The sequence below is a fragment of the Monodon monoceros genome, unplaced genomic scaffold (genome assembly GCF_005190385.1).
Source record: "Monodon monoceros isolate NGI ecotype Baffin Bay Population unplaced genomic scaffold, NGI_Narwhal_1 Super_Scaffold_12, whole genome shotgun sequence".
NCBI lineage: Eukaryota > Metazoa > Chordata > Mammalia > Artiodactyla > Monodontidae > Monodon > Monodon monoceros.
In genome coordinates this window covers 2,728,181-2,747,953 of record NW_021703768.1, presented here as the reverse complement: position 1 = coordinate 2,747,953, position 19,773 = coordinate 2,728,181, and positions in this window count along the sequence as shown.

Genomic DNA, 19,773 nt, shown 5'->3' with positions numbered 1-19,773 from the left:
TGCACAGGGTTAGGTGCACAGTAAATGTGCAGCCAGTATTTGTGGAATGAATGGTGGGTGGATGGATGGATGGATGGACAAACTTGGGGCCCTCAACCCAACTTTTACCTGATGTACGCAGAACGTGCAATGGGATTGCTACCCTAAGCCAGCCTGTACCTAACTCCTGCTCTGAGTCCTCTCCTGGTTAAACAGTGCCCTGGCTCCTATGTGGTTCAAGTACCTGCTTGAGGGTGAGGGTGGTCACCTGCTGTTAGCACCCCCTAGAATTAGCATAACCTTCAGACAGGGCATCTGGAATTCAGATGTGGTCCCCACCTCTGCCTCTCTCCCTATTTCGCAGCCAGGGCCCAACTGGTGCCAACTGATCACGAGCCTCTAGTACTTGTGCTCTGTCATAAAGGCAGATTTCCCAATGCAGACAAGGAAAGGCTGTGTGATACAATAATCAGAAATAGATATTTCATGAAGAAGGATAAAGGTCAACAGTGGTGAAATTAGCTTCCTTTATTAGCAACTGAATCAATGTTAATCTAAGTCTGCTATTTTGAACATTGTGTTTTCTTACTAATTTATCTTACAAATGAGCTATTATTCAGGATTTAAAATTAGGGGCACATAGAACTGAAGTGGTCTGGGCAGAACTAAACTCTTCTGAACTAGATGTGAACATTTAGCAGGAGGAACACAGAACTTCACCAGGCTCACCATTAATTACCTTCCTCTTCATTAAACCACTAGCCTTGCAGTTCACCAAAGATATAAAGAGACTGATTTTCCATTTCATAATTTGATTCCAGAAAGCCCAGTCCTCAAAGTACATGAACTTCTCCCGAGAGGAAGTTAAGCACCATTGTTATCGACATGACCGTCAGCATCATCAAGATACATTTATTAAGGATGTAATTGTGCAGAACGCCGAGTTAGATGGTGAACAGAGAATTAGGTAAACTGAATTCTTTGTCTTCTATGACCATATTGGCTGTGCAAGAGGGTGAATAAAATGGGAAAACAAGAGGAGAAATAAGAGAATGAAACAAACCACTGCGGACGTCATTTTACATGGGATGAGTCATAAGAAAGGGGAAAATCCCAGCCTGGTGGGCGGAGGGGAGTTGGAAGGGTAACTAAGTATGGTTACCTCTCACCTGAGTGGGGGCAGGGCTACCAGGCAACCTCCAATGTTTCTGGCAGGTGCTGTACTGGGAAAGAGATCTCAGGTGCCACCAAAGTGCTGAGGAGAAGAAATCGCCCTGGAGGGGGGACCTCCATCACTCTAGAAAGCTCCATCAGCTTTGGGAACAGGTGGCCTGTGTGGACCTTCGGAGGTACAAGTGCTACTGGGGAAGTCGTAGCATGCCTGCATTCAGATGGGCCATTGGTGCAAAGTAATGAAGACTTTACATAAAAACAACCTTTCAAATGACTTTTAGAGGTCAGGATTTTGCACTTATTTTTCACTCTAATGTAACAAGTGTTAGAGGGGCTTTATAAACAAAATTAATATCAGAGAGGCATCAGCACCTGGAGGGAACGTGGGCCCAGGGTCAGACAATGGGCGCTCCTCTTTGACCCAAACGGTTGCCACCAGGGAGGCTCTTTGCCTGGATGGAAATGGGCTGCTATACACCCATCTCTTCTCACCTCCAGAGCCCCACCTGGGCAGTGGATCAGCCAGGGGATGGTGCAGCTCCCCAAGACGTTCACTAGTTGCAGAAGCATCAGGTTTGAGGGCTTTGGATTCCCAGGGGTTCTTGTTGTGGGTACTTCTCTCCACGTGAGGTGTTCTGATCTGAGCTCCAGACATGTGCAGACGCCCTGTCTGATGGCTGGATCCCCTCTGTACATTCCTGCAAGAAAACTGGACAGGGCTAGTTCTCCTCAGGATGGCCACTCCTCCTGCTGTCCCGCCCCTGTACCCAGGGGCAGTCAATTGCGGTGTCCTGGGGACCTCTCTCAGATGATCTGCCACAGACATTGTCAGGATCCTAGGGTTTTGGAAACCATGAACTCAGAGGAGGTTCTAATCAAATTAATCGCCGTAGAAGCAGCATTTCAATCAGGTGACAACACAGACTGTTTTGCCTCCGAGACTTCTTTTTCAGTTTTACTTACTTTTTTTTTTACTTATTTTAGTCATGCTGAATTATACTATGTCATCATTATTTGGCTATTAATTAAATACAGTTGCATGAGTGTTCGTAATTGCATTTAGTTTGCACACAGAACGTTTCCATCAACGCCAAACGCTTCCTCCTGTCCTTTGTGGTTGACCCCCCAAACATGGCCCAAAGGAACATTGATCTGCTTTCTGTACTATACTTTGCATTTCTAGATTTTTATATCCATGGATTTATTCTGTGAGTCTTTTGTGTCTTTTTTCATTTAGCAAAATGCTTTTGAGACCCTGCGAGGTTCCACGTGCACCAATGCTCATCCCTTCCCACTACCCAGGTATGCTGCCCAGCAAGGCTGGACCACAGTGGGCTTATCCACTCTTGGCAGATGACATTTGCATCCTTTCTCCTTTGGGGCTCTCGTGGACAGCGCTGTTATGAGCATCCACATAGCCGCATGCTTGTTGTGTGGGTTTTCACTTCTCCTAGGCAGATCCTAATCTGGATTTGCTGGGTGGCAGTGGTACTAATTTTATAACACGCTGCCAGTGTCTCTACTGTTCTGTGTTCCCACCAGCAATGTGTGTGTTTTGATGGCCCCACCTCAGCATCACACGTGGCGTTTTCCATTGTTTTCACTTGACCTTTCCAGTCAGTGATGCTGACGAGACATTTGATTAACACTCTTGGGTTTTCATGATGCTCTATTTTTAATTTTGTGCCAACACCTTCAATTGGGCTCACTGTTTGTGCAGTTTGGTGCTTTGTGTGTAGCAACCATGAAACAAGCATTCCATTTGCTATGTCATCAGTGCCATGGTTAGTGGCCTGACCAGTGTCCACAGCAGAGGAGCAGTGAGAGTCATTTAGAAGCATGTGGCACTGCCCCATGGACCCTAAAACATGTTACAGTGTTTAGAACCATGCTCTCCACGTGTGTCCATTTGATAAAGGTAGACACCCTGCCCTTTGTTCTCTCTGGTTTTGTCATCACTCCTCCAATATTCTCGTTACTCGGCATCATGGCTGTCACTTCAACTATTAGGTTTCCTTTCTCTTGTTAGTCCAACTGAGATCATAACATGATTACAGTCTCCCAGCTGAGTCACAGCAATCCTAGAAATTTATATTTATTAAATGAACAGTCTGTGGCTTGGGCAGAGGAACTGCATGATCCTCAACTCCATTTCATTGTAGCTATTTGTATCTGTCTGTTATGGACTGAATGTGTCCCTCAAAATCCATATGTTGAAGCCCTAAACCTCAATGTGTTTGGTATTTGAAAATGGGGTATTTGGGAGCTAACTGGATTAGATGAGGTCATGAGGGTGGGCAGCCCATGATGGGATTAGTGCCCTTTGAAGTAGAGAGAGCAGAGGGCTCTTTATCTCTCTGTCCTCCATGTGAAGACATGGTAAGAGGGTGGGCATCTGCAAGTCCCAAAGAGAGCTCTCATGTGGGCACCCTGACCTTGGACTTCCAGACTCTAGAACTGTGAGCAAGTACATGTCTGTGACTTAAGGCTCCCAGGCCATGGTATTTTGTTATGACAGCACAGGAAGACTAAGACACTCTCTAAGTTACACCTGGTACTTGAACCATGTTTGTCTGCTGCCTCTGTAGTCTATCCCCAAAGACTAATCTCACACATGAGTCTGCTCTTTCTGCTGTCTTTTAAAAATAAGCAGCATTAAGGATTAGAAAGAAGATTAGTGGCTACTATGGAAAACAGTATGGAGGTTCCTTACAAAACTAAAAATAGAACTACCATATGACCCAGCAATCCCATTACTGGGCATATATCCTGAGAAAACCATAATTCAAAAAGACATATGCACCCTAATGTTCATTGCAACTCTATTATTTACAATATCCAGGACATGGAAGCCAAAGTAAATGTCCATCAACAGAGGAATGGATAAAGAAGATGTAACACATATATACAATGGAATATTACTCAGCCATAAAAAGGAACAAAATTGGGTCATTTGTAGAGATGTGGATGGACCTAGAGACTGTCATACAGAGTGAAGTAAGTCAGAAAGAGAAAAATAAATATCGTATATAAACACATATATGTGGAATCTAGAAAAATGGTATAGATGGTCTTATTTGCAAAGCAGAAATAGAGACACAGACATAAATAACAAAAGTATTGATACCAAGGGAGGAAGAGGGGGATGGGAGGAATTGGGAGACTGGGATTGACACATATACATTATTGATACTATGTATATAATAGACAACTGATGGGAATCTACTGTATAGCACAGTGAACTTAATGCACTGTGGTGACCTAAATGGGAAGGAAATCCAAAAAAGAGGGGATATATGTATGTATAGCTGATTCATTTTGCTGTACAGTAGAAACTAACACAACATTGTAAACCAATTATATTCCCATAAAAATTAATAAAAAAATAAAGAAGATTAGTGGTGGTCAGGGACAGAAGGAAAAAAGAATGAGGTACAGAGTGTTTTTGGGGGGTTGATGAAAATGTTCTAAAATTAGTTGTAATTATTGCGCAACTCTGTAAATATACTAAAAACTAGAATTGTATACATTAAAAGAGTGAATTTTGGGCTTCCCTGATTGGCGCAGTGGTTGAGAGTCCGCCTGCCAATGCAGGGGACACGGGTTTGTGCCCCTGTCCGGGAAGATCTCACATGCCGCGGAGCGGCTGGGCCCGTGAGCCATGGCCGCTGAGCCTGCGTGTCTGGAGCCTGTGCTCCACAATGGGAGAGGCCACAACAGTGAGAGGCCCGCGTACCACACACACACAAAAAAGGGTGAATTTTATAGTATGTAAATTGTATTGTAATTAATTTGTTATATATAAAAAAAACACACAGAAGACCAGTCTATGAGATCCCTAGTTCTGCTATAAATGCTGATCTTTTGACTAATGTTTTGATTCATATGCCTGCACACTGGGGTGAATTTTGGTAAATGGGACAGACTTAAGGTTGTTGCCCTTGAGATGGAGCTGGAAGGTGTCTTCAGAAACACACAGGGATTGCTGACTACAGCTGTTTAAAAAATGTAGGAAAGACTGCGTCCAGGAATATGTGGATATACAGGAACCCTTGCTTCCAATTATTATTTTATAATAGAATAATGCATAAGGAATACCTTATATTTAATGCCTTCTCTTCAGAAACTTCCAAAGGGCCAGACAAGTGAAAGGATAAGCAGACTTTGAAGATGCTTTAGGCCTCTAGTTGAATTTTCTAATGCACTGATTATATATCCTGATTTGGTGATCCATTTCTAATAACTCTGCAGTTAAACCCTGATAGTGTATGATTATTAAGTGATTAGAGCAAGTTAATTCACCAACCAATTTTAGCTGCTTTTGGAAAATCCAGGTGTGTGTAGTTAGCCTGTAAGACCACCATGGACCACCCTAGTGGAGTTTCCCTGGACTTTACACTGCTCGTGTCTTGTCCTGGGCATCCCTGCCTTATAGAGAGGGCTGTCACTGCCCACCGGGGGAGCGGGAGAATGAAGACAAATGAATGATGGAAAAAATGCATTTTCCCAAACATGTTTGAGATGATTTCAGGGGTCTTCACTCTGCCAGTTCATAGCTGAGCAGCCCTGGAGTCGAGAGAGTGGGAGAAGTCGTCAGTCTATAGTAGATCACGTATCTACCAGGCGGGGGCAATCTATCAGTCCCCACCCAGTCTGAGTTTATTGCATGTTTGTTTATGTGTTGTTTATCTTCAGATCCAGATGCCTTCCGGTAGATCAGAATTGTCCAATAGAACATAATGTGAGCCGCAGGGATCATTTTAAGTTGTTTAGTATCCATTTTTAAGAGAAGTAAAAGAAACAGGTGAAATTAAAAAAAAAAAAAAGCTCAGTTTACCCAAAATATTATCATGCCAATGTGTAATTAATATAAACATTTATAATAAGGTATTTTGCATTCATTTTTTTATTGGACTAAGTCTAAACTCTGTGATTATTTTACATTTATGTCCCATCTGGAATCAGGCACCAAATTTTCAGTGGTTCAAGTGAAATGTTTAATCCTAGAAAAGCATCACCTTGTGTTTCATGGGAAAATAGTTTACCTTGCTTCAGCCTTAAGATCTGAATATTAACCTGTATATTATTTTCATATCAATATGTAAATTAAGATTAGAATGTCAAGTTCGTTTCCTCAGTCGTACCAGCCACGTTTCTGGTGTCCGGTGGGCCCCGTGGCTGGGAGCCCCGGCACTGGACAGCGCAGGTCTAGGTCATGCAAGGGCTGAGCTGGGCAATGGGGACAGAACAGTGATAGTCACATGGGTAATGCCATCAAGTGCCCTGGGCTTCAGGTTACAGGGTGTGCACAGCCATCCTCTAGGCGTGACTTATCGGAACGTGGAAACACAGCTTGTAACAAGGATTTGAACTTGACTTGTCACTTTGCAGACTGTACAATTCATTCCACGCCCGGGAAGGTCAATGAATCAAATATTTGAAGCAGATCAAGGGGGCTCTCGGGAGAAACATCCATTTCTGCATAGACAGCAAAGTTCTGCACAGCTGTGCTGGGGTCCTGGCCGGCGGGTCACTGTGCCTGAGGCTGGGGTGCAGGGGAGACACGGCCCCGTGGGGTTCTCAAGGGGTCCCCGCTGTGTGGGGAGAACTGAGCCTGGGACCCTTTTCTGCCTGCCCTGGGGGAGCATGCTGGCTCCTCTCCTGGGACACCAACTCCCCAGGCTCTGCCAGGTGGGGGCTCCCCTCCCTGCACCTCTTCACTGTAGCTTTGCTCCAGCGACGGGTGGGGCTGCTCCTCAGGATGGGGACCTTCACCATGATGGTCTTACTGGCAGCTGCCCCGACCTCAGGGAGGGGAGCCGCCCGGCCCCTTGGCTTGCAGAGCGGGGGAGTGGACCTGATGCTGTCGTGGCACCAGGGTGAGTGGGGGCTGTTGTGGGATCCAGCACCCCACCGTTGCCAGTATTCCTGGAGCTTACATTTGAAGGGAACAGAAGTAGAAGGTACCTTATAAATAGGTCTTTCTTCTCTGAGAACACATCTGGAGGGCTGACACTGAGGGGCCCACAACTGCTTTTGTGTTGTGCTAAAGTCTGCGGTGGAACGGAAAGGGCTCGGGCCAGGGGGAGTCAAACCAATCATTTTAAATTGGGCTGAAAAAAGCCATTCAGTTCCACTCCATCTGAACTTACAAAACACGTGGTTCAAACCTCCTAGGACCCCTGGCCCCGCCCTCCTCTGGGCCAGGACCCCATAGCCAAGCTGACGAGCCTCCAGGAAAACATCTTGAAGCTTCTGGCTGGAAACAGGAATGGATCCAGGGCTGGGAGGATCCAGGGCTCCTGTCAGGTTTGCTAGTAGAGCTTCCTCCCCACACAGACAGACATACACACCAGAAATGAAGGAGAAAGACTCAGGTATTTGAACAAAGTAAGGAAGAAATACATACGTTTTGAAGAAGTAAAAAAAAAAAAAAAAATGTTCAGGCCAAAGTTCAACATGTCTAATGCTGGTCACAGTTGGCCGGAGTCAGCCCCGGGCGCATGGGAACAAGGGAAGAGAAGGCAGATGGGAGATGTCCCCAGGCACACGCACACAGGTGGTCTCTGTGTTCCTGATGAGGGGTTGAGTCCGGGGGCAGGTGTGGCACAGTCAGGCCACAAGAGACACACGCGGGACCATGTGGGTAAGACTCTGAACTCCTGCATCCCGGCCGCAGCCTTGTGCACCCCAGACCCAGGGCCCAAGCAGACCCGATCCCCCAGGAGAAGTGCGACAGGCAGTCCAGGGGCGGCGGGCAGAGGTTTGGGGACAACAGGTGACAGGATGGAGACCTCAGAGCCATCGGGGTGTGGTAGCCTTGGACTGGACATGGACCGTGGTGGTTGGGACAGGACACTGGGCTTTGCGATAGGAAAGGCTCTGAGACCAGACCATGTGGTGTGTCCAGGGAACAGCACAGATTTCGTTCTAGTGTTTTCAGAGCATCACTGAGGTGTGCAGCAGGAAAGGAAGCCACCATTCCATCTGTATCCGGAATTCTTAGTTACTGTTATCTCACCCGCCAGCCAGTCTTTGGGAAACTGGTCAAAGCTAACAACTTGGTCGCTAGCTGGGGGGTGGTCAGACGGTAGCTGGTCTCTTGCCCTGGCTGCACGGGAGCAGACCCTGCGGACAGCCTTCTCAGAACCTAGCAAATCTCCTAAAGCTTTTGCTCCTGAAAGAGGACAGAGCATTTGCCATGGACGATATGAATTCCATAATTGAAAGGGAAATAAGGAGCTAAAAGCTATCTGGGGTAACAGTAGTGCCCCCGTAGTTAGTTTATTGGAAAGCAGTGACTTATGTATATGTTGGAAGAAAAATGGCAATTTCCAGTGGGAAGAATCGTGATAGATGAAAACTAGGCGATAGATAGATGATAGATACATAGATATAGATAGACAGATACTAAATAGATGATAGAGATGGGTAGATGATAGACACGCGGGTAGATGGGTACGAGGATGGTGTGGTCTGGGGAAAACGAAAGTACTGACCACACACATGGTCCATAGGACTCGTTATGAGACCTCACTTCCAGCATCTTCATGGGATGATGTGATGAGCATGAACCCCACTCTAGGAATGAACTCGTTTGGCTTGGGGATGCTCACAGCCTAGGGTTTGAAACAGAAACACAGAAACTCAGAAGGGGCTCTAAGTTTCTCTTGTGTTCCCCGTGCCACCCCCAACCCCCACCCCGCCAGTTTCTCTTGAGTTCCGTGGGTCTGAGCTGTGAGTCCAGGGTGAGGGGTACTGACCTTCCACGCCAGGGCATGTCCCCCTAGCAGACGAGTGCGAGTGTGCGTATTTCTGAGTGGTTCCTCCCAAGGGGCTCAGCCCAGTTCAAAGACAGTCGCCCCAACTCTGGTGCCAGCGGGGGGAGCTCCTGGAGGCTGCAGAGGAAAAGCCTACATGAGAAGAGAAATGTTTGCAAGGTAGTTTCTCAGATGTGATCGTGTCACATCATCCAAGCAGGCAAGGGGCCCCGAGGAGCCAGGTGTCCCTTGAGAGGCTTGGGGACCCCAGCTCCACCTCTCAGGAGGCACCGAGGCCCACCTTCCCCAGGTCAGTGCTCTGCCTGGCCTTTGGCACCTCTGGTCATCCTCGGGTCTGAGTTCCAGAAGTTGAGGGAAGGTTTGGTGCAGGTTTAGTTTTCTTTGTAGGGACAGCTGTGCAGAGCTGATGGGAAGCCACGTAAACACTCAGCAATGGTGGCAGGTCCCTGACCTTTGCCTTACAAGTCTCCTGGAGGTACAAGTCGGAGGGGCTACAGTTATAGGGGCACGTCCTCCAGCTTGTGGTTGTCCAGGTGATGTGCTTGGCCTCAGGCACTTGAACACACACCCACCAGCACCACCTCCACCTTTAGTCACAAAGGGGGTCTGAGGGGGGCATGGGGACCTGCACCCAGGTCACCACGTCCTCTGCCAAGGGATTTCGGTGTGGGAGACAATATTGCTTTTATTCTCTATCTTCATCTCCAAACGAGCTATGCACACTCCACCGAATCAGCAGCCACAGTCCCCTAGGGACTAAGCCAGGCAAAGGGCAGGGGCCAGGAGAGGCGGGAGGCAAAGGGAGACAGGTAAGGATGCGGAGAGGTGGGGCGGGCAGGTGAGCCTGTGCAGAGGTGCGCTCCTCCCCTTTTCTCTCCTGAATTCTCTGGTTAATAGTTTTCTTTTCTCATCTCTTGCTTCCAACCTCATTCTCATTTTCTTCATCTTCGCTTAAAATTTTAAAGCCATTTCCTGTCCCATCATTGTCTCTTTCCAGTTTAAAAATAATGTTTTGGTTCCCTCTCCATCCCCCCTGCTTTTGTCCTCCTGGCTTCTTGCCGCAGAATGCTTTAAACCTTTCCCTTCTCCCAGCTGTTTCTTTTTTCATGATTTTTAAAAGTCATGGAGAACCCCTGGTGGTGGCTCTCCCGCTGGGCTGGTGACAATGGGTGACAATGGCAGGCCCAGGCTTCTCAGAACCTTTCCCCGCATGAACTCGAGGGGGTGGAGCAGGGCCTGGCCGTCTGAGAGGTGACAAAGGTCCCTTGTCCTGCCCTTTCCTTATTGGAGGGGCGGGGGCTGTGCCCTGGGCTTGGGCAACCTCCAGAACCCTCTGTGGCTGCCTTTTGTAGGGAAGGTTTCTCAGAAATTCGTCCCCTGCCTGGCTCCCGGAGGCTACACCCCACCTCCCCTCTGGGCCAGGCCTGAGAGGCCACTGCCCGCCCACCCCTGCCCCCCTGGCCGCCTCCCCATCAATAAGCAGCATCCTTTCGCTGCATTTCCAACTGAAGAGGGGTCGACACCACTGCCCTCTAGAAGGTTAAAATAAAAGATTCTTTCCAATAAAAATGACCTACAATAAACACTGCAGGATAATTTGTGAAAGGATGGTTATTTTGTATTTCATCATCTTATTGAAAGGGCATAGACACAAACACACAGAACTGGATTGAAACAGACCTTAAAACAACAACAGTGAGAGCACATCTTAAAATAGCTCCAGGTTTCAAATTCATCCTGCCAGGAGTCGGCTGCGGGTATAATGTTCAGATTTGCAGGGTGATTTGCAGGATGCACGTGTGCGCCTGGGGAGGCACAGGGGGTCTGGGTCACAGCTGCGTGCCCACAGACCCGGAGTGGAAGCGCCCCTCCCCTGCGAGGTGCAATTCAGAGACGAAACAAGAACAAGGAACACAAAACGGATGAGAGGGTTGCTGTTTCTGCTGCTTCATTCTGTGCGCCCAAACCCCCAGGGGCTGCCCCTGGTTCCCAGGCAGCACGGCCATCACTAAGCATAGCGGCCGAGCGGGATGCGACCGACCCCACACACAGCTACACTCGTCCACGTCCGAGGGGAAGGACGAGAAACAACTGCACACGAGCTGTCTCCGCGGCTGCTCTTTGCGATAAGGGACGCCTGCTCAGTGCCATATGCTGCAGGAAACCAGGGGCCCTTGAAGAAGAGCAACTCCTGAATTATTGATCAATGATTAGCAAATGCAATCGAAATTGTAGACTTGATGTTGTGCGGAGATCCATAATTCATGAGTGGACAAAATAGGAGGTAGTCGAGGTAGCAGTAGGTGATTTCAGCCCCGTATTGATTACGTAAAACAACAGGAGGGAAGTGTACTGTGACAGATGGAACAAAGGCTGACGGCTCCCTGGCCGGCCGTCAGTTCAGCCCGGTGCTGGGGGACCAGTGGCTGCAGAAGCAAATACATTTCTATTGTGTCTCTTTGATCATCGTGCTGTTCTACGAGGACCAAAGGACATATTTGTTTATAATTTATGTATTCTCTCGCTATAAAAGATTGATGTGCCCTATTAGATACTCTAGTATCTAAATTTCCAGATAGTTTGTACCGTGACAGCCGGCGGTGAAAGCGGCCTCCGCCATCCACAGCGGAGGGACCCCGCCCAGAGGGCTATGCAGGGCAGAGGCTGAGCATCAGGCCCAGAGCCGCCGCGACCTGCCGGGACTCGCTTGTTGGAAACTCGGCCGGGAAGCAGGGCGAGATGACCTGATCTTGACCCACGGTCGGTTCTCCTCGGGACGGGCATCTGTTGTAGGTGGACGCTCTCTCCTCCTGAGAGCTTGAGAAGAAGATGACTTAGATCCCCCACATTGATGACAACTGTAGAGTGAAAACGACATCCTTCTCATGACACATCTAATAAAAGGCCGTCTGGTCATTTAGAGCAGTGATACGCTCTAAAGAGGGTGGGGTGATTTTGCCCCCAGGGGGTCCGGAGAGGTCTGGGGGCCTTGGGGTTGTCACGGCCGTGACCGGTGCTGCTGGGGAGCAGATGCCAGGGACACTGCTCACGCCCAGGACACACAGGGGCCCACCCAACAGAGTCACCCCGCCCCAAGTGCCCACGGACACCCCGACTGAGAGGGTAGGGAAGCAGAGGGGAGCAGAGCATGGTCCCCCTTTCATGGAGACGTGGGACGTCACAGCTCAGCGGATCGGCTCTCCAGCCTCAGGGCCACCAGGCAGTCCCAGACTCGGTCCGATCCCAGCTGCTCCACGTACTGGCCGAGTGAGGGCAGTCTGAGAACCTCGGAGTCCCAATGTCCTCTCCTGTAATGTGGGGAGGTCCTCCGTGTCTCCCCGCAGTGTCGGAGGAGGGAGCTCAGACAGGCGCAGGGCCTGGCACCCAGGATGCACTTACATACGTAATTCTTTATTCAATTCATTATGTAAACGGTACAAACCCCACATCCTTCACGTTAAGAATTTTGCTGTGCAGGACCTCAGCTCTGCTTACTTTTCAATCCATCTGTCATCTATCTATCACCATCTATTTATCATCTATATCTATCTATCCATCTATTTATCTATCTATCTATCTATCTATCTATCTATCTATCTATAAAGATGGATGAAAATAGCTCAGACACCTTTCCTAAATCCAAGCCAAAAAAAAAACCCAAAATGCGTTGAGAATTGAGACTAAGAAGGATGTGTTTAAATAACTCGCTTGTTAAGATTTACAAAATACTGTAAAATAGTGCATCCTAATGTTATAAATGACAAAGGGGATGCCCCTGCTAACTATGCTTCTGAAAGTCACCGCAAAAAGTATGACTGATGGCAAAATATTTCTAGACTGGGGGGAAAATGAACACAGAGGGTTTTGAAATCAGTTTGAAACTCCTGCCCTCTATTGTTTTAAAACTGTAAAGCAAAACAAAATGGAATTTGCTCATGAGAGCTTTCAGGGCTCTGCTTCATCTTTTTTACTTTCTAACGCAAGTGGATTTTGGAGAGGTTGCTTACAAAAAGCTGTTGTCATTCCAGTTTTTCTAATTATTTCATAGTTAAGATCTAGGAAATCATCAAACAATCCACATAGCCAATGGCTCTTAATCTTTTAAGGAATGTTTACTGTTTTGAAAAATGGAAGTGAGTCCCACACCCAGGTCCAGCACCATGCACAGCGCTTCAGAGCCCCTGAACTCTCTGGAGCCCAGACCTGGACCCCTGTGATTTAGGGCACCTGCTGAAACCAAGATGCAGAATCAGGGTGCGGCCAGACATTGTGCTTCCTCCACAAAGTTCTGCTTGGTGATTTGAGATGCATGACTCATGACACTTGTCTCATAAATTCATCAACTAGTGCACTTATCGGTTCAGAAACAGGCTTTTTCTCGTCACTGAAAATAATTCAAGTCAGTGTTCTCTGAATTTGCCACTAAAAATTCAGAACTGAAAAGCTGTCTGCTCCGCCCAGAAAACTTTGATCATCAGCTCTCAGCTACAGCTCACCCACGCAGGTGCCGGCAATAGAATAGCCAATGTCACCAGGAGTTTTGGTGACCCTAAGAAGTTGCACAATGATGGCCAGGTGTGGCTGTTCTGAAACACGGCTGCAAATTCCAGGAACATCCCTCCTGGAGACGGGGTCCATGCAGGTCCACCCCTTGAATCTGGGTGGGCTTTTTTTTTGTTTGTTTTCTTGACTGCTTCGACCAACAGAGAAAGGCAGATGTGATGCTATGGGACTTCTGAGGTTGTGGTCCCTGGCAGGAAGTTGGTTACCTTGAGTCCACTGTGCCTGAAGGCCACCATGGATTCTCAAGTCAAGAATCCCAGCTGAGCCCTGGCTTCCAGCCAGACCAGAGGTGAAAGGCGCTTCCCTGAGAGCCCTGGCCCAGCCATCTGCTGGCTGAACACTCAGAGCTTCGATGCCACAGGGAACAGAGAAACTCCCAGCTCAGCCCCCCACCTCCCGAACCTCAAATCATGCAGCGTGATGGAAGGATTGTTGTTTCACACCACCAAGCTTTGGGGTAGCTTGTCACACAGCAAGAGACCACTGGCATACCAGCCAACCCAAAACATCAGTGGGAAGGATTCTGCGATCAAGGAAAGCATGGAGAGGATTTATTTCAAAGACAGCATTTTATCATTTTGGTGGCTTCTAGACCTGAGGAGACAGCACACAATCAGACATGGTACACACACGTAACACAAGCAAGTGTCCTACATACTTAGCTTTGCCGCCTCCAATAAAGCCTGGTGTTTTCTGCTCTCTTCAGTTTTATTTTGATGTCATCATTAAAATGCTGGCAGAGGCCGGCACTGCTTTCGTGCCCATAGTGGGGAAAACCAGCCTTGTGCAATCCCTGCTCCACAGGTGTAGCTGTGAACTACTTTATTATTTTGTTTGGGTATAAATACTTTATTTCTCCAATACCTGTTTGGCAAGTTTAATTCCTTTAAATGCTAGTTTTATTTGCTCCTGGAAATGTTGAAAATGATTGCAAGGTTTCCAAACTGCTGTGAGCCTGGCCCTTCTCAGATCCCTGGGGGGAGACCTGTGCCTGGGGGCAGGGGTGACTGGGGAGGGCTCTGTAGCAGGGGCCCCAGCCTCGCAGACAGGCCAGCCTCGGCGACGGAGCTTTCCATGTTTGTCATTCATTGACTCGGTGTTTTCTGACGTCTATTTCTGCTTAGTGGGAGAAAAAGTGGCCTAATTTCTATTTTACAGGTAAATTCATCAAATTCAGGGATTTCTCAGTCAGACCCCATCCTCCCCAAAGCTGCAGTAGCATCCTGTCCCATGGGAGTTGTCATCTCGGCAGCTTCCCTTGGCACAGCCCTGGAGCCCGTGGTCACTGTCAAAAGCCCTTCCCTAGGTCACCTTCCATCCAAGTCCCCAGCCCTGCCGGGGCCCCAGCCACACCATGGGGTGCCCTCGTCTCAATAGGTGGCTCCCCTGGGTCTGACTGCATCCCTCTGAGGGCAGGAAGCTTTGCAGGGCTCCCTCCCACACAGACAGACAGACAGACAGATGACCCTTCTCAGGCCCCACGCGGAAGGGGCTTTTTCTGTAGAGGAGGCATGTAGGGACACAGCACCCTGGCTCTAGTAGCTCTGCTCTGATTCCTGTGGTGTTACTTTCCTCGGAGCCCAGAAGGGTGGTTTCTAATCCCGTCTCACTGGCTGGGCAGGTTCTTTCCTCCTCTTCTGTTCTTGGACTAACTCTCTGTTCAAGACCCAGGGTCTGTGTAGCCACCTAATGTGAAAAACAACACACGTATCTGCTCCTCTCCAAAAACATCCTCCTGTGGAAAAAACCTGGTTCTTAAAGACCAAGAAAGCCTTATCTTTCAAGAGGACAGAGATTCTGTTTTGCTTTTAAAGAAAACACAAAGCAAACAGGCCCACAACGAACCCAACTGTGAAACACCTGTTTACAAACCCAGTGGACCTCTCTTCCTCCTTAGATTCTGGTGTATTCTTTCCTTGGGGCATGAGTAAGAGCGTGAGTGTGTGTGTGTGCGTGTGAGTGAGTGGGTGGGAGGGAGACATTAATTGTAGACGTTTATGAAATACAATACTGTCTCTTTCCTCAAAATCCTGGGAGTATAAAACAAAATAAAAAAAATTGTCATAGAGATAAAGGTGCTAATTTTATATTAGAACCTTAGGTAAGTTGACCTGAAACAAAGTTAAGCATATTATACTTTACAGGACATCACCAGGTCCGCGAACTTGGGGGAAGAGTTAGGAGGGGCTGGCGTGGTCCCCAGTCCCTTCCTCCCTGACCTGAGGAAATGCTGAGTTGTGCGACCTTGCATCTCACCTTGGCAGAGAGAGGATGGACACGGCCACTCCCCAGAACTCGTCCTTTCCCTGAAGTTGGTGCCCCATCGTTGTCTGCAAATTGTCCACGTGTCCATGCATGGTCTCTCTCTGAGACGAGCAGATCCCTGAGGCCTGAGCTGGTTTGGGGGGAACACACCGGTCCCCAGTGCATGGACAGGCTGGTGGTGGACCCTTCGGGTCCCTTGGCTGAATGACAACAGTGAGCATTTTGGTTGGAAAAGGGTCTGAGTGATGGAGCTGTGGTTCTTTGTTTGCTTTCTCACCATTTTGTTTCTCTCCAGGTGGCATGGCTGCAATGGCGCCAGATGCCCGGGTCCTGGAGCTGAGGCTGCCCTGCCTCCCCCACTTGTTTCCCTGGCGCTGCTCATGGCAGTTTATTAGGTAAACGCTGCCTTTTAAAGATTAATTGATGCTTAAACTTAAATAGAGTGCAGTGCTTGTTAGAGGACTTTCCCCTTTGTAATGCTATTTAATGATTAAAAGGGTCTCATCATGTCAGCACGGCCATGCCGCTCTCCACCTGCCACCACCATATGCCGCGCCCGCCTGTGGACCATGGCGCACGGCACCAGACCCCTTCCCGAGGAAGGGACTGCAGCCACAACTCAGGGCTTCTCTCCGTGGGACACTGGTTTGGCCATAGCTATTCGACACCTGAGGAGTGAATTCATTTCTACGTGCAAGTAAATGAACTAAAGACACATTGTAAAAGGAAACCAATCACAGGGCTTGAAATCGTGTTGTGTTTTATGTTGGAATCTTGTTAGGATGCTTCCACGGCGTGAGGCTGCTTCAAGTCCAGCTATTTTAAACCGAGCTCCCTTTGGTAAATCAGTAGCTAAACTCCTTGCATGAGAACTTGGGCGAACACATTTGACGATAAATTTGGTTTCTTAGCAAATATTATGGCCAACATTTGTATCAGCTTCAGCTCAGCACGCCGCCGAGGGCGGTCCTCCTAGAGCTGTAGCGGTGAGAAGACTCCCTTGGCAAGAGGGTCTTGGGAGGCCACCAGCCCCGGGACTGGGAATGCTGCATGTCTAGGGTGTAGAGGCTGTGACGAGAGGCCACCGAGCATCTCCCTGAGTCTTCAGAAAGTTGGGTGCCTGGGAGATCGGGGTCCTTCAGGAACTGCGTTCTTCCTGGGCAGACGCCTACTGAGACACCCCTGCCCTCCCAGGCCTCAGCCACCTCTCCACCCGACACTAAGCAGAAGAAAACTCTGGAGAAAATAAATTTAACATATACTGTAGAGACTTCCATACTTCCCTGGGAATGTTATCATTTATTTTTTTGGCATTTTATTATAAGAACACCTTTATATAGCATTTGGTCCCTGATCATCTAGGTTGGGCAGGAATAATAGACATAATTTGGGGTGGAAAATAGACTAGGAGCTATTTCTATCTTGACCCAGCAAGGTCAAGGATCTGCTTGGCCAAGGTGTAGGTCCTGTCCATTCCCAACTCTGGACGGAGCAGCAGTGGCCCTCTCATTCTGGGGTCACACAGAGAAGCCCGTGGTCACAGACTGCCTCACCCACACCCTTCTTATCATCTGTGCCAGCCAAGCTGGATATTTCAGTCTCCACTTGTCTACACTCCTCTTTCTCCATTGGTCCAAACTTGGGCAAAGAGAACAGGGTACCAATATTCTCAGCTCCTAAAAATTCAGTAAAGACATGCCAGGCCAGGACTCACCAGGTCCTGTGCTGTTGCTTTTTAACTCAACAGGATTTTATGGAGGGTGAACTATTATCACCTCCGGGCTCTAGGTGAGAGACCTGAGGCTCAGGGACGCTTACCTGGTCTCCTACGATCATACCACCCGTAAGAGGTTCTGATGGTTAAGTTTATGTGTCTGCCTGATTGCATCATGAGGTGCCCAGATGTTAGGTTAGCATTATTTCTGGGTGTGCCTGTGAGGGTGTTTCTGGATGAGATCAGCATTTGACTCAGCGAGCTGAGGAAAGCAGACGGCCCTCCCCAGGGTAGGTGGGCTGTGTCCAATCCATCGAGGGTGCCAATAAACCATAATGTGGAGGGAGGTTGAATTACTCCTTCTGCCCAAGGGCTGAGCTGGGACACTGCTCTTGGGCTTTACATGTTGCTGGCTCTCAGGCCTTCAGACCCAGATCAGAATCTACACCATCCTGGGTCTCCAGCTTATAGAAGGTGGACTGTGGGACCTCTCGGCCTCCATGATCATGTGAGTCAACACCCTATACTAAATCTCATTATATATGTAAATATTTATGCTATTGGTATGTTTCTCTGATGAACGCTGATTCATGGTTTGAATCCGCAGGTGGGGCTCGAATCTCCAATGCCAGGCCCAGACGCCAAGCTGTGACCACAGCGCTACACTGCAGGATTGCTGCGTGAAATCACGGCGAGGGTGGCACCTTCCATAAAGGGTTTTTTGGTGTGTTTTTTTGAATTTTATTTTATTTATTTTTTATTCAGCAGGTTCTTATTAGTCATCCATTTTATACATGTTAGTATATATATATGTCAATCCCATATATAACCCATAAAGGGTTATGGATTATAATCCATAAAGGATTTTGAAAGCAACCTGGATGTATACAGCGTGCGGAGAAAGCCCACCAGCACCTGTGAGCTTCTGTGACTGAAGTGCGGCCTTTTGTCCACTTTTAGGGCCACTGGTTTTGGTTGTCTTTGTTTCTGGGAAAATATCCCACCTGGTCTCTCGGATACACTAGAGATTTCCAACTCTGGCTACATGTTAGAATCATCGGGGTCTCTGAAAAATACCTATGTCCAGGCCCCTGACCAATCTGATTAAAACAGGATCTCCAAGTGGGAGGGGGGTTTATCCCAGCGGGTGTACATGTTTTGTTTTTTTTTTAAGATTCACAGATGATTTAATGTGCAACCAAGTTTGAGAACAGATGTACATCATGTAATCATTCATCACAAATCTGGGGGACTCTGCTGTCACCAAGAGACCAGGTGCAGGTGATAATTACAGCTGATTCTCGATGTTCGTGGTAGTTGTGTCCTGCAAAGTCACTGAGAAACTGAGCTAGTGGACAGGAGCATGGCTCCTGGAGGGAACACAGGGTGAGGTTCTCGTGGGCCTCTGGTCACAACATTTCCTGGTCAGCCCATCAGGACAGAACCTTGTTCTGTGTGTGTTTCCGTTTAAAGACACCTCATTGAATATATACTGTTGATCCATTAGCATTGAATCCTTGGTCAACAGCCCTATAACTCAGGTCTGAATGAGGCTCACGCAGCAGAGGCGTTCTCTGTGTGAGGATGGCAGCGCCACATTGGAGGCCCTTTAAATAGCAAAATCATCAAGAGTAAGCACAAAATTTCAGAACACCTGGCCGTGAACAGGCTGCAGGAAAGACTGAACACAGAAGGCAGAGGTCTCCTCCGTCGGGGAAGGTTCGCCCAGAGACCCGAACTCTGCACCACTCTGAGCGGGTCCGTGAATGATCCAGGAAGCTCCGCGGGCCTTGATCTGGGGATTTTGGTCACAAATAGGTCTTAGCAAATAGAAGAGTTAGCACATATGGAATCTGCGAAGGAGGATGGACTGTTTCTGGATTTGGAGTGTGGGTGAGTTGTCAGTGTGTTTGAGCTTCGTGTCTCAGGGGGAGAGGGGTGGGGGAGAGGGATTGGGGGAGAGGCCTTACCGGTCAGTCTGTAGGTGACTGTGGGAGACCAGGCCCGAGCTACCTCGTTCGGACCAGGCGGCTTGATGTGTTGTTTTCCCAGGAAACAGGCTTGCATACCACCATGGCTCACGGTTGTACAAACCTGGCTTGATTTGCTCTCGGAGCTTGGCTGGGGCCTCCCGGGGCCTCCCAAGGGCTGAGGCGGGGATGGATGCCGAGGTCCATCCTTCATGACAAAAAGTGCTCATTGCCACTGTGATCTGGGGCTGTCACATCTGTACTTGAGTGAGGGAAAGCCAGTGTGTGTGTGTGTGTGTGTGTGTGTGTGTGTGTGTGTGTGTGTGTG